The sequence below is a fragment of the Scyliorhinus canicula genome, chromosome 13 (genome assembly GCF_902713615.1).
Source record: "Scyliorhinus canicula chromosome 13, sScyCan1.1, whole genome shotgun sequence".
Taxonomy (NCBI): Eukaryota; Metazoa; Chordata; class Chondrichthyes; order Carcharhiniformes; family Scyliorhinidae; genus Scyliorhinus; species Scyliorhinus canicula.
In genome coordinates this window covers 40,899,008-40,913,823 of record NC_052158.1, presented here as the reverse complement: position 1 = coordinate 40,913,823, position 14,816 = coordinate 40,899,008, and the positions used below count along the sequence as shown (strand labels likewise).

At 44.6% G+C, this 14,816-nt stretch overlaps 1 long non-coding RNA gene across 1 annotated transcript; it reads left to right on the top strand.

Annotated features, from left to right (window-relative positions):
* The first annotated feature begins 2,324 nt into the window (after window positions 1-2,324).
* LOC119975460 lies at window positions 2,325-10,192 on the top strand. The gene is made up of 2 exons (XR_005462770.1): window positions 2,325-2,584; window positions 8,569-10,192. It is a non-coding gene; the product is annotated as an uncharacterized LOC119975460 (long non-coding RNA).
* Window positions 10,193-14,816: the final 4,624 nt, after the last annotated feature.

The following is a 14,816-nucleotide window of genomic DNA, read 5'->3' as shown; positions in this document are numbered from 1 at the left end:
CAGGTAAACCCGCTGTATCTGAGCAACCGCAAGCAGACTATGAAAGTCTACCAAGCTCACAGGAACAAAAAGAAGACAATGCACCTCTACCCACTGCATGCGAAGACAGTGACAAGGTGATCACACTCTACGTACAGGATCACAGCGAGACTGACAGTTCTCAGCTTGTCTGTACCGACGCACAGAGCGAAAACAGTAACAAGGTGATCGCACTCGACGTACAGGATCACAGCGAGACTGACAGTTCTCAGCTTGTCTGTACAGAAGCACAGAGTCGGGCCACCCAACAGTCCAGAGAGACGATGCCGAAAGAAACCATGCAGATTTTGACTCCAGAAGAGGAGCACCTGGAGTCCAGTGAGACAACATCAACGGAAATCATGAAGATTTCAACTCCAGAAGCGGAGCACCAAGAGTCCGGAGACACCACGTCAACTGAAATCATGCAGATTTGGACTCCAGAAGAGGAGCGCCAGAAGTCCACAGACACCACGTCAATTGTAATCATGGAGGTTTTGACTCCAGAAGAGGAGCGCCAAGAATCCAGAGACACCGCGTCAAACGAAATCGAGAAGAATTTGACTCCGGAAGAGGAGCACCAAAAAAGCAAAGATGAGGAATCCAATTCTCCACAAATGATTGATGTCACCTGCACCGATGCAACATCAGATCATTCGCACCACTCTCGAGACGAAATGCTCAATGACTCAAATTATCCACTCGGGACACGAATAGAGTATAACAAGAAAAACAAAAGTCAAAAGAAGCACAGCAGAAACGGGACAAACAACAGCAAGAACAAAAGCAACATGAAGCGCGACAAGACCAACAACAATAGCAAGAAGCACAGCAGAAACGAGAACGACAACAGAAAGAACAAAAGCAACATGAAGCGCGACAAGACAAACAACAAAGTCAGGCACAAAGATAGCGACAACGACAGAGACAGAAACAACAAGAACGGCAACGAAAACAACAAAGTCAGGAACAAAGATAGCGACAACACCAAAGACAGAAATGACAAAAACAGCAACAAGTACGGCAACGAAAACAACAAAAACAGGAACGACAGAAACAACAGCAATGAAACAACGACTTGTACACAATGGTACTACTCGGCACATGAAGGACAATGCCACAGCACACTGCAAAACGATGACAAGACTACAAACATGTCATGGGATGACAACGAATCGCACAAACTCACGTCTGCTCCAGAACGAGCAAGCACACCAGCATCCAAGGCGGATGAGACAATAAATCAACACCACAAGCACAGAAAAAAGTCCATGCCAGTCAACATCAGTGAGGTGACCATGCAAACACCTCGGGATGATGCATTGGGTACTTAAAATAACAAGGAACACCAACAACATTCACAGCGGACTTGCAATATCAATATCACCACGTCATCAACAACAAAAAGAAAAAAAAGCTCTGAACAAATTCATCAAGTTTGGACTCATAAATGTTTTTATTAAGATTGGACATATAACTACATTGGCTTTGTACAATATGCAATAGCACCATCACCTGTATAGATACGCATATCATAAGTAACTGTTTTCTATAATTTTCTTTAACGATGTACAGCAAATATGTAAAGAGAAAAAGGGGGATGTGGTGATCGTAGATTGACTAGATACAAAACAACTGAGCAAACACCAGAGGGAGAGCTATAAATACACCGGGACAGGATGTACAATTTTCTTTAACGATGTACAGAAAATATGTAAAGAGAAAAAGGGGGATGTGGTGATCACAAGTTAACTAGATGCAATACAACTGAGCAAACACTAGAGGGGGCACGGAAGAGCCATATAAATAGACGGGGACAGGAAGTGAGGACACACTTCACAGAGGGCAGAACTTGGAGCAGGACACACACACACACGCCAGCTAGGAGCACTGAAGGTAGCCGTAGGTAACAGCTCTGAAGAGAGAACGAACTCACAATAAAGCATCTTCTCCACATTTGAGACTACGAGCTTTATTAAGACACGAGTAACAACACAATTGCTGCTTTGGATGCTTTGGGTCTTCCTCTTCTGAAATGCTGTCAAACAGAATCAAAGCTGCACATCCAACACTGTTGTCAGCATGAAAGCCTCTGAGGATGAATGCTATTCCCACACTAGAAATCTCTGTCAATCGTTTACCAGGAGAACTGAGACAGCAGCTGCAACAAGTGAGGTTTTATCCAGATGGGACAATGATAATGTTACTCCAGAAATATTTGGATTGGCTGTGAGAGACATCAATCAGAGAGCCCACCCACTCTGGCCATTCTCTCCTCTTCCTCTACCACAGCTGCTTCACTTCCAGTAGGGACTCAAAACCAAATGAGACGTTGAATGAAGGAGTAAAATGAATGTCCAGGCAGTCTGACTATCCTGTGGGGAATCAAGTGTGGAAATGCCTCTTATGCTGTGTGAGAAGATCCAGCTCAGAGACCTGTGTACTCGGTGCTTTGTGCTGAGCTGTTTGATTGGCTGCGTGTTGGATATTGAGTGTTTATTGGAAGCATTTCCCTTCTGATTTGCAGGCTGAGTTTTGTTGATGGGTCATTACTGAATATGAGAAGGTGAGGTGCCATTATCTGGGAGGGGTGGAGTGTCTTGAGTATTATTTCTGATTTCCTATCATTGAGCTGTGTGTGTGTGTTTGCATGTGTGTGTTGGGGGCTGGCTATCCTGTGCACTTGATTTTTCAGGGCCCCCACCCTCCCAGTGTGCTTTCTGGTGGCGGAGGGGAGTGGATGATGGCATGGTCATCCGGTCCCACTGATATCGATGGCTATTTGCGCTGTGCGCAAGATGTGCTGCTGGGGAACCCGCCACGGAGTGAGGGCTGCCTTGGGCGGGGCCAAAAGCTCCTTCCTGCGAGAAGGTTGAGAAAATACCATCCTGTCTCACTGTGGTTGGAATCTGGATATTGCCTGTCATTTCAAATCCCACCAAGATCTGCCACCCTCGCTCTGCAGCTTGCTCAGTAATGGTTAAAACAGTTTTACCTTTCTATGGAGCCTTTCACAACTGCCAGATGTCCCAATGAAATATTTATGATGGGCCCTGTTCTAATTGTGGCAGCCAGTGTGCACACACTAAACTCTCATGATAATGACCAGATGGTCTGTTTTCAATGTTGCTGATTGTGGTATTGTTGTGCACCCATGGAGCCCGATAACCTTTTAAAGAATAAATTGAAAGGCATTGCACAGCAAAACTTTACATTAAAAAAAATTAAATCAACATCTACTAAACAATAAGTAGCAGATAATTAATACACTAAAGTACGGAACAGATACCCCTTTTTAATACGACTGAACATCCCATGTCAGAGTTCAAATTGATGTTCCGTTTTCTGCATTTTTACAGAAACCAGTTACGCTCTATTCCAATGTTTCTTTCTCCCAGTTTTGCTGAGTCGTAACTTTGTGTTATTTAAAAGGCACTTCTCTGCTGGTATTTGGTTTAGAAAGTGATTGTGGTCTAATTCAGCATTTCTGAGCTGCTCTCACCACACCCAGACAAATGTTCAGTATTCCTTAGATTGTCACAGAATGCATCTCTACGGCCAAAGACATTGCTTTCAGTCCGTCACCCCACAAAAATGGCGCACTCATCTCTCCGCTGACCACACTGGCTGCAGTACTTGATGTCTTTTTTGATGTCTCTATCTCTCTCACTCATTCTTTGTTCCAAATCAGAGAGACAGAAAACCTGTCGACTCAGCCCCAGCTGTTCCTGCCTTTGTGGGAATCTTTGCATTTTGCTCAGCAAATCCAAACCTGTTCCCATGATAACCAAGCCATCCTGGCTTGTGCTGTGCAGGATTATACAACTTCCTACAAACTTTCACCGTTCAAGCAAGTTGTTTTACCTTAAATGACAACGACTGTTTAAAATGTAATAATCTTACAAACTTTGCATTAATAACGCACGCCTTCTCGATTAGGGGGATTTGAGTCGTCTGGAGCAGAGTTAACCCAGCACCTCAGGAGAAGTCTGGGTTTGATTATCCATTCACTGTTTTGTGTCTTACAGTTGTGCTGGGCTCCACATTGGTGAAAATGGAGGTGTTCATGCAGCAGCCATCTCCTGTTGCTTTCACTGACTGTCCACAATTCCTGACAAGATGTTGACGCCTGCAGAGCTTTGCTCTAATCTTTTGGTCATGGGGCTGTTTATTTTTCTTTATTTCAGAGATGTATAGTCTTCATTCATGATGTTTAGTTTGCACACAGCCCTCTAGCGCCATCCCTAGGTTCAAACATGGTGTACCAAATGCTGCTCCTGTCATGTCTACCTAGGTAAGGTAAAGTCGACATAGTCCCAGATGCTCCCCTTTTGAGGGGAGAGCTAACTGATGGTGGTTAATCACCACACCTCCGGCGAGGGGCAAAGTTGAGAAAGCAAGGGCTTCATGAATAATCTCAGCCGGTATGGGACCTGAATCCGCCCTGCTGGCCTTGCTCGGCATCACAAACTAGCTGCCAATGGATGGGACATCCCCAGGGTTAATGAGGGAAAGAGCCTGGCATGTTTCCAGATTGATGCCATTCAGTGAGAGTCACTGCTATTTGACTAGTCTGTGGGGCAGCTCTCCTCACTTGGGTACTTGTCCTCAGACCTTGGTAAGATAGACTTTACAGATTTCACTAGGCTGAGACCACCTTAATCTTAGTCTGACACAATGCTAGGATTGTCCAGATATATCTTATTTTCCTCATGAGTGGACTTAATAGTGATTGTTTAAGGAGGCCTTGTGGCACAGCATGTAACTTCCCTACCTCTGAGCCAGAAGATCTGCTTTTAAGTCTCAGTCCAGGACTTGATGACCAAGGACAACGCATTCACAATGTGGCTCGACAGATTGAGTTTCAACCTGTAAATCCTCCCAACATGCACTAATAGCAGTTGATAAGAATGAACAAAGAACAAAGAAAAATTAAAGCACAGGAACAGGCCCTTCGGCCCTCCAAGCCTGCGCCAATCCAGATCCTCTATCTAAAACTGTCATTTATTTTCTAAAGATCTGTATCCCTCTGCTCCCTGCCCATTCATGTATCTGTCTAGATACATGTTAAATGACGCTATAGCCCGCCTCTACTACCTCCGCTGGCAATGCGTTCCAGGCACCCACCACCCTCTGCGTAAAGAACTTTCCACGCATATCTCCCTTAAACTTTTCTCCTCTCACCTTGAACTCGTGACCCCTAGAAATTGAGTCCCCCACTCTGGGGGGGAAAAAGCTTTTTGCTATCCACCCTGTCTATACCTCTCATGATTTTGTAGACCTCAATGAGGTCCCCCCTCAACCTCTGTCTTTCTAATGACAATAATCCTAATCTACTCAACCTTTCTTCATAGCTAGAGCCCTCCATACCAGGGAATATCCTGGTGAACCTCCTCTGCACCTTCTCCAAAGCATCCACATCCTTTTGGTAATGTGGCGACCAGACCTGTACGCAGTATTCCAAATGTGGCCGAACCAAAGTCTTGTACAACTGTAACATGACCTGCCAACTTTTGTACTCAGTACCCCTTCTGATGAAGAAAAGCATGCCGTATGCCTTCTTGACCACTTATCGACCTGCGCAGCCACCTTGGGGTACAATGGACCTGAACACCCAGATCTCTCTGTACATCAATTTTCCCCAGGGCTTTTTCATTTACCGTATAGTTCGCTCTTGAATTGGATCTTCCAAAATGCATCACCTCGCATTTGCCAGGATTGAATGCCATCTGCCATGTCTCTGCCCAACTCTCCAATCTATCTATATTCTGCTGTATTCTCTGACAGTCCCCTTCACTATCTGCTCCTCCACCAATCTTAGTGTCATCTGCAAACTTGCTAATCAGACCACCTATACCTTCCTCCGGATCATTTATGTATATCACAAACAACAGTGGTCAGAGCACGGATCCCTGTGGAACACCACTGGTCATAGTTCTCCATTTTGAGACACTCCCTTCCACCACTACTCTCTGTCTCCTGTTGCCCAGCCAGTTCTTTATCCATCTAGCTAGTACACCCTGGACCCCATGAGACTTCACTTTCTCCATCAGCCTACCATGGGGAACCTTATCAAACGCCTTACTGAAGTCCATCTACAGCCCTTCCCTCTTCAATCAACTTTGTCACTTCCTCAAAGAATTCTATTAAGTTGGTAAGACATGACCTTCCCTGCACAAAACCATGTTGCCTGTCACTGATAAGCCCATTTTCTTCCAAATGGGATTAGATCCTATCCCTCAGTATCTTCTCCAGCAGCTTCCCTACCACTGACGTCCGGCTCACCGATCTATAATTCCCTGGATTATCCCTGCTACCCTTCTTAAACAAGGGGACAACACTAGCAATTCTCCAGTCCTCCGGTACCTCACCCGTGTTCAAGGATGCTGCAAAGATATCTGTTAAGGCCCCAGCTATTTCCTCTCTCACTTCCCTCAGTAACCTGGGATAGATCCCATCCGGACCTGAGGACTTGTCCACCTTAATGCCATTTAGAATATCCTCCTTATGCCGACTTGACCTAGAGTAATCAAACATCTATCCCTAACCTCAACATCCGTCATGTCCCTCTCCTTGGTGAATACCGATGCAAAGTACTCGTTAAGAATCTCAGCTATTTTCTCTGACTCTTCGCATAACTTTTCTCCTTTGTCCTCGAGTGGGCCAACCCTTTCTCTAGTTACCCTCTTGCTCCTTATACATGTAAAAAAGGCTTTGGGATTTTCCTTAACCCTGTTTGCTAAAGATATTTCATGACCCCTTTTAGTCCTCTTGATTCCTCGCTTCAGATTGGTCCTACATTCCCGATATTCTTCCAAAGCTTCATCTGTCTTCAGTCGCCTAGACCTTATGTATGCCGCCTTTTTCCTCTTAGCTAGTCTCACAATTTCACCTGTCATCTATGGTTCCCTAATCTTGCCATTTCTATCCCTCATTTTCACAGGGACATGTCTGTCCTGCACTCTAATCAACCTCTCTTTAAAAGCCTTCCACATATCAAATGTGGATTTACCTTCAAACAGCTTCTCCCAATCCACATTCCCCAGCTCCTGCCGAATTTTGGTGTTGGCCTTCCCTCAATTTAGCACTCTTCCTTTGGGACCACTCTCATCTTTGTCCATGAGTATTCTAAAACTTATGGAATTGTGATCACTATTCCCAAAGTAATCACCAACTATTCCCAAAGTAACTTCAACCACTTGACCGGGCTCATTTCCCAACACCAGGTCCAGTATGGCCCCTTCCCGAGTTGGACTATTTACATACTGCTCTAAAAAACTCTCCTGGATGCTCCTTACAAATTCTGCTCCATCTAGACCTCTGACACTAAGTGTATCTCAGTCAATGTTGGTAAAATTAAAATCACCTATCACCACCACCCTGTTGCTCCTACATCTTTCCATAATCTGTTTACATATTTGTACCTCTATCTCATGCTCGCTGTTGTGAGGTCTGTAGTACAGCCCCAACATGGTTACTGCATCCTTTCTATTTCTGAGCTCTGCCCATATCGCCTCACCGCTCAAGCCCTCCATAGTGCCCTCCTTCAGCACAGCTGTGATATCCTCTCTGACCAGTAATGCAACTCCTCCACCACTTTTACCTTCCCCTCTATCCCGCCTGAAGCATCGATATCCTGGTATATTTAATTGCCGATCATGCCCTTCCTTCAACTAAGTCTCAGTAATAGCAATAACATCATTCTCCCAGGTATTAATCCAAGCTCTAAATTCATCTGCCTTACCTCCTACATTTCTTGCATTAAAACAAATGCACCTCAGACCACCAGTCCCTTTGCGTCCATCATCTGCTCCCTGCCTACTCTTCCCCTTAGTCACGCTGACTTCATGATCTAGTTCCTTACAGGCTTTAGTTACTACCTCCTTATTGTCCACTAACCTCCTCATTTGGTTCCCCTGCCACATTAGTTTAAACCCTCCCCAACAGCGTTTGCAAAAGCACCCCCAAGGACATTAGTTCCAGTCCGGCCCAGGTGTAGACCGTCCAATTTGTAGTAGTCCCACCTCCCCCAGAACCGGTCCCAATGTCCCAAAAATCTGAACCCCTCCCGCCTGCACCATCTCTCAAGCCACGCATTCATCCTGCCTATTCTTTCATTTCTACTCTGACTACCACGTGGCACTGGTAGCAATCCTGAGATTACTACCTCTGAGGTCCGACTTTTTAACTTGGTTCCTAACCCCCTAAATTTCTGCTTTTAGGACCTCATCCCATTTTTTTTACCTATATCATTGGTGCCTATATGCACCACAACAACTGTCTTTTCCATTGCCCTCATGGTGTCAGGGGAGATGGGGACTGGGTGGAGATACGAAAGTAACCATGTTGTCTGCTCCTGGTCACTATCCAGTGTCCTGCAAAGGGCGTGTAACAATCAAGTGAGGAAACACAAGTGAGAACTTGTGTCTGCTCCCCCACAAAGGGGAGTAGCAGACTGACACTGGAACAGTCTCTAACTGAGGAATCAACCACTTCAGCAAAGGAGGAGAGGGAGTTGGAAGAATAATGTTTTATTTTCCTGTTTTACAGAAGGGTTGCACCGTACTGCTCCAGAGAATACATGGAGAAGGATAGACACCACAGATATATCCTGACCATTACCCAAGGAACAATTACACAAGTGTGGGAAGATATCCAGTCCCTTCACAACATTGTTCAACACAAAGAAAGTTTGGCTGTAAAACCATTGTTGGAAAATCAGTCAGGACAGCAGAGCTTTGACATATCTTCAGATCTGAAACTGGTCAATTTTCCATTAGAACCAGCCTTTCCGAAGGTTCAGCTGTGGGCAATCGACTAGGAAGAGGTGTGAGTGGGCATTGATTGCAATGAGAGCTCCTGTCATTTACCCAGCCTCTTGAACCACTGACTCACAAGGTGCAAGTGGAGTACAACTGTTAATACAAGGAGAGGACATGGAAGACACACAGTTCAAGCAAGAGGTTTGTGACCAAGTGTCCCTATCAGTTCCATGCCCTTCCTGACTGCATGTCTCCAGGCACTCCAACCAGCAGTGAGGACTTTGCAAGCAGTGACTGTGATCCCGGTCAACCTGAAGTTTCACTTGCAGACATCGCAGTTGTGGATGACGTGATGGTCTTGTGTTGATAGCAAGCGGGTCATTGAACATGTTTTGTGGAATGTGGCTGCCAACCATTCAATCACGTGACCCAATCAATGGAGTCGATGCTGATTCAAGAAGGAAAGCATGCTCGGGATACCTGAATGCTGATGTACTTCCATATTAGGCACTCTGTCTTGCCTGGAGATGCCCAATATTTGTCTGAGCTAGTGGAGGTGGAAGCAGTTCAGCTACTTTTCTTGGTCTACATAATGCCTCACTCCTGTAAAGGAGGGATGCCTCACTCCTGTAAAGGAGGGAGCTGAGAACGCGAGCTGAATGCACTGAGCTTTGCATTTTTAAATAGTTTGCCACTGGCCCACATTCGATTTCTCAACTTTGATGTGACAGCTGCGGCCTTGGCAAACCTGGTGTTGATGTTGCCATTCAGGGACAGGTGACTGATAAATGTTGATCCAAGTTATGTGAAGTCGTTAATATGGAGTGTAAATAGCTGAGGGCCAAGAACTGAACCCTGCGGCACCCCACTAGTTACATCTTGCCCTCCAGAAAAAGACCCATTTATCCCGACTCTCTGTCTTCTGTCCATCAGCCAGTCTTCTAGCCAAGCTAATAAATTACCCCTAATCCCATGTGATCTAATCTTGTAAATTAACCTTCTGGGCAGCACCTTATCAAACCCCTTTCAGATGTCTAGATACACTACATCTACTGGATCCCCATTATCTACAGTGCTTGTTACATCTTCGAAGAGATCCAGCAAATTAGACTAACACGATTTGCTCTTCATAAATCCATGTTGATTCTGATGGATAGCGTTTTGACTTTTCAAATGTCCTGATATTATTTTCTTGATAACTGACTCTTAACAATTTCCCAACACCAGATGTTAAACTAACTAGTCTGTAATTGCCCACATTCTGCCTCCCTTTTTAATGAGGATGTTACGTTAGCATTTTTCCAATGCATTGGAACCTTTCCCATGCTGAAGGATCTTAGGATTTGAAGTTCAAGGTTACTGGTCGTTCTTGTGCATTGCTGAAACTCAGTAAAAATTCAAGTTAAAAACTTGTCAGGTGCAAATAAGAATTGTTTTATTTGGCTTCTATTGATTACAACTTGAAAGTCATTTAAAAGGCAGTTTGTAGACTATTTGATCCTTTCAAAGAATCACAGCAATTATCCTCTGAGACAAACTGCTCGAACACAACTTTAAAAGTCAAAGTCTGAAGTCAAAGTCTGAAAATTAAATATGAATACAGAACTCTGTCCTAACTCTTTCTTTTCCTTTCCTTTTCTCCTCTTTCTAACCCTTCCTTTCTATCTCACTCTCTCTCAACTCTTTCTTTCTATCTCTAAAAATGGTGGCCAAATCGTCCATGGATATACTATTTCATATCTGTCTTAAGCGATCTGATCACACCCCAATATAATCCTAATTGGTTTGAGATAGACTCAAACACATTTGATTTGATAGCAAGCTGCCCATCTTCACTATGTAACATTACTTCTAATTGTTGCCTGCTTGCTTATTTTTGCATGTTAAAGAAAGCGATATTGTGCTTTATCAAAACCAGCAAAAACTGGTCTAATGCTGACCTACCTATTGCCACAATAGAGACCTCATGCTGACCTCACTACTGCAACAATGGAGACCTTATGTTATCTCGTCATGCCACGCTGGGCATAACTCCGAAAATATAATTCAAACTGTCTATTTCAATTCAGTCTTTTATAAAATCGTTATAATGAGAAGGTTGGAATCAAATATATATATTATATTTGATTCGATGTTTTAATTGTCCATTTATTAAAAACAAGGCAACACAGTTCTAAAAATGTTTCAGCTTGTATAATTCATGGGATATGATTCAACCTAATCTCGAACGGCGTGAGAAGCGGAGAATCCTTCATTCCTACTCCTCGTTGCCATGGATTCAGCCCTTGTCCTTGGAGAAATGTAATGACCTTATCAGACTTCTGTGTTACTTTCAAAATCATGACCATGAGTTTGCAAAATATATGTTCTCTTTAATTTTAAAACTGGGAATTAATATTTATGCTTTAAGCAGCTATCTTTTTACCTATATTGTGTATTAGAAATACCTGGCTTCTACACATGCCCAGGGAATTTTGGAATATTATAACCAATGGATCCACTATCTCTGCTGCCACTTCCTGCAACACTCTAGAATGTAGGCCTTCAGGCCTGGGGGACTTGTCTGCCCTCAATCCCAATAGTTTGTTCAATACCATCTCCTATTTTTGTTCTAAGTTCCTCCCTTTCTGTTACCTCTGAATTGTCCGTTCTTATAGGGATGGTACTAGTGTCCTCCACCGTGAAAACAGAGGCAAAGTTTTGATTTAGCATCTTTGCCATTTCTGTGTTCCCCATGAACTCCCCGGTTTCATTTTCCAAGGGACCAACGTTCACTTTTGCAACTCTCTTCCTTTTTATGTACTTATAGAAGCTTTTGCTCTCCTTTTTGATACTTTGCTAGTTTTCTGTCATAATTTACCTTGGCTCGTTTGATTACTTTTTAGTATCCCTTTGTTTGAAAGTTTCCCAATCTTCCAGCCTGCAATATGGTACAACTTAGTCTCTGTCTTTATATTGTCCTTGACCTCCTTGTTTAGCCAGGGATGTTTTTTACCCCTCTTACCATCTTTCTTCCTCACTTAGATATATTTTAGTTGTGAAAAATTGAATATCTCCTTAAACAACTGTCACTGCTCATCAGCTGTCCTACATTTTAACCTTCCTACCGAGTCTACTCGTGCCAAATCTGTCCTCATGTCTGTGAAATTTATTTTATTTAATTCTAGAATGCAAGTGTGAGACTCCACTTTCTTGCCCCCAATCTGAATTTTGAATTCTACTATGATCACTACTCCCTGAACAATCCTTAACTATGAGGTTATTAATTAATCCCTCCTCATTACACAATGCTAAATCGAGAGTAGCCTCCGCCCTGGTTGGTTCCCCAATATACTGTTCTAGGAAACAATCTCTAATACGTTCAGAGGACTCTGTCTCCAGGCTACCCTTGCCAATTTGATTCTTCCAGTCAACCTTCTGCTGATAATTTGGTAATATCCAAACCACCATAGTCAGGATTGTCCAATGGTTGATTACACAGCAGCCAATTGTCTTGACTGTTGTCTTCCCCCCACTCTGTTTAAATGTGGCTCCTGGAATCTCACTTCTTGTTTTAAGTATCAATAAGAAGCAATAGGTCGCACCTTATCCCAATGGGTCTGCATGCAGTCGTGAGGATGATTGCAGGTTAGAAACCTGGTTGATTCAGTAACTGATTTTACCTTGGTACTTTCATTAAGCCATGGCATCATCATCCTCCTGCATTGATCAGCTAATCAGATTATCATAGATCATAGAATTTATAGTGCAGCCGGAGGCCCATTGGGTCTGTACCGGCCCTTGGAAAGAGCACTCCACTTAAGCCCTCACCTCCCCCCCCCCCCCCCCCCCCCCCCCCCGCCCCGCGTAAATCAGTAACCTCACCTAACCTAAGGGCAATTGAACATGGCCAATCCATCTATCCTGCACATCTTTGGACTGTGGGAGGAAACTGGAGCACCTGGAGGAAACCCAAGCAGACACGAGGAGAACGTGCAGACTCCGCACAGACAGTGACCCAAGCTGGAAATCGATCCTGGGACCCTGAAGCTGTGAAGCAACTGTGCTCACCACTCTGCTACCGTGCCGCCCATGGAGGGATGATGCTCTGAATCTGTCAAAGGACGGAATTCTCACGCGTCTCAGGCTTTCGGGGCAGGTCATTGCTGAAGTCTTCAGCATCTGAAGACTATTTGACCCCGGCAGAGAGTAAAATGACAGAACTTGACATTGAATCCTGAGGCTTCACAAGCACAGGAATGGAGAGGAGAACTGGGAAGCCTGTTACTGGGTTTCAGGCATGTAGTAAGAGATCCCATGAAGACATCTGAGAAACAGAAGTTAGGTAATATCCGCCAAGGATGTGCGGAAAAGGCAATCCATTGAACCAAGCAGGGATGAATGGAAGTTCCCGAGGAATTGAGCCACAGGACTGTTGTCCCTGCTGTCCCTTGCAACAGTTCCCCGAGGGTGGGGCTCACCCTGCTGAAGAAGGGAACGTGGAACTGCAGGGAGATTGAACAAACTTAGAAATGGCCCTTCTTTGACACACTGACCAGAGACAATGCTGCCCATCTCGTCCACTGGGAAGGAGGGCTTGATCCAGGAGGCTGCAGAAGTCAGTAGTGACTTGCCATGAAATCCTGATCCACCTGATGAAGTTTATTTATTTGGATCTAGGTACTCAACGCAGGTCGAAGGATCTGACTCTCTGCCTGTACACCCTTTTTTGGTGGTCATGCCTCCGCCCAGCTGGATCTCAGTGTCCATTAGCATCGCCTTGAGATGCAGGAAGATGTAACTGATGATAAGGCAGCTGGAGCTGCTGCTGGCTTTGTTCCTGCTGCTGGTACTGATGCAACTTTCTTGTTCATCATCAAATGTTCCAGGGAAGAGCTGCATTATTGGCAGTGGGCTGTCAGCTTGGAAATACAGATCAAGGTGAATGAAGTCCAAGACAGAAACTGACGTCCAGGAAATTGGAAATAACCTGTCCAGCAGTGAATGGACACTTTCAGAATAAGTGTGTGAGAAGCAGGCACTCATTTGTACATGGCTATAGCGCTTCTACCTTCAGACTGATGGGAGAAGAATGTGGATCTTTTCCAACAGATCCTTCACAATTTCATAGAATTATAGATCATAGAATTTACAGTGCAGAAGGAGGCCATTCGGCCCATCGAGTCCGCACCAGCTCTTGGAAAGAGCTCCCCACCCAAGGTCAACACCTCCACCCCATCCCCATAACCCCACCCAACACTAAGGGCAATTTTGGACACTTAAGGGCAATTTAGCACGGCCCATCCACCTAACCTGCACATCTTTGGACTGTGGGAGGAAACCGGAGCACCCGGAGGAAACCCACGCACACACGGGGAGGATGTGCAGACTCCGCACAATCTTTTAAGGCATGATCACATTTTCCAAAGACTAACCCTGAAGAACAAGCTGACACATTTCCTCCCAAGCTGAGTGGAAAACTGGGAAGGCTGCCCCGTGTTTTGGATATTTAGCTGGAGCCCTGACTGTCAGATCTGAGAGACTGAAAGCAGGTGTTATTGGCCAAGGATGCGTGAAACTAGTCAATACATAAAACCAAGCAGGAATGGATAAACGTAGCTGAAGAATTGATTTCCAAGAGTGCCTTCCCTAAAATCTGGTAACTGTCCTATAAGGACAACACTCCGAATTCTCTTTTCTCATACTGAAGAAATTAATACAACTGCAGAGAGAGGCAACAGAGAATTCTGGGATGGCCCTCCACTGACATGCAACTTGACAATTGCTGGTGGTCGCAATATGTGCCCATCTGTCTCTGAGAACGAGGTCTTGTTCCAGGAGGCTGAAGGTGTCAAATGTAATAAGAGCATAACAACAAGGGGCAAGAGTAGGCCATCTGGCCCTTCGAGCCTGCTCCGCCATTCAATGAGATCATGGCTGATCTTTTGTGGACTCCGCCTCACTTTCCCGCCCGAACACCATAACTCTTTATTCTTCAAAAAACTATCTATATTTATCTTGAAAGCATTTAATGAAGGAGCCTCACTGCTTCACTGG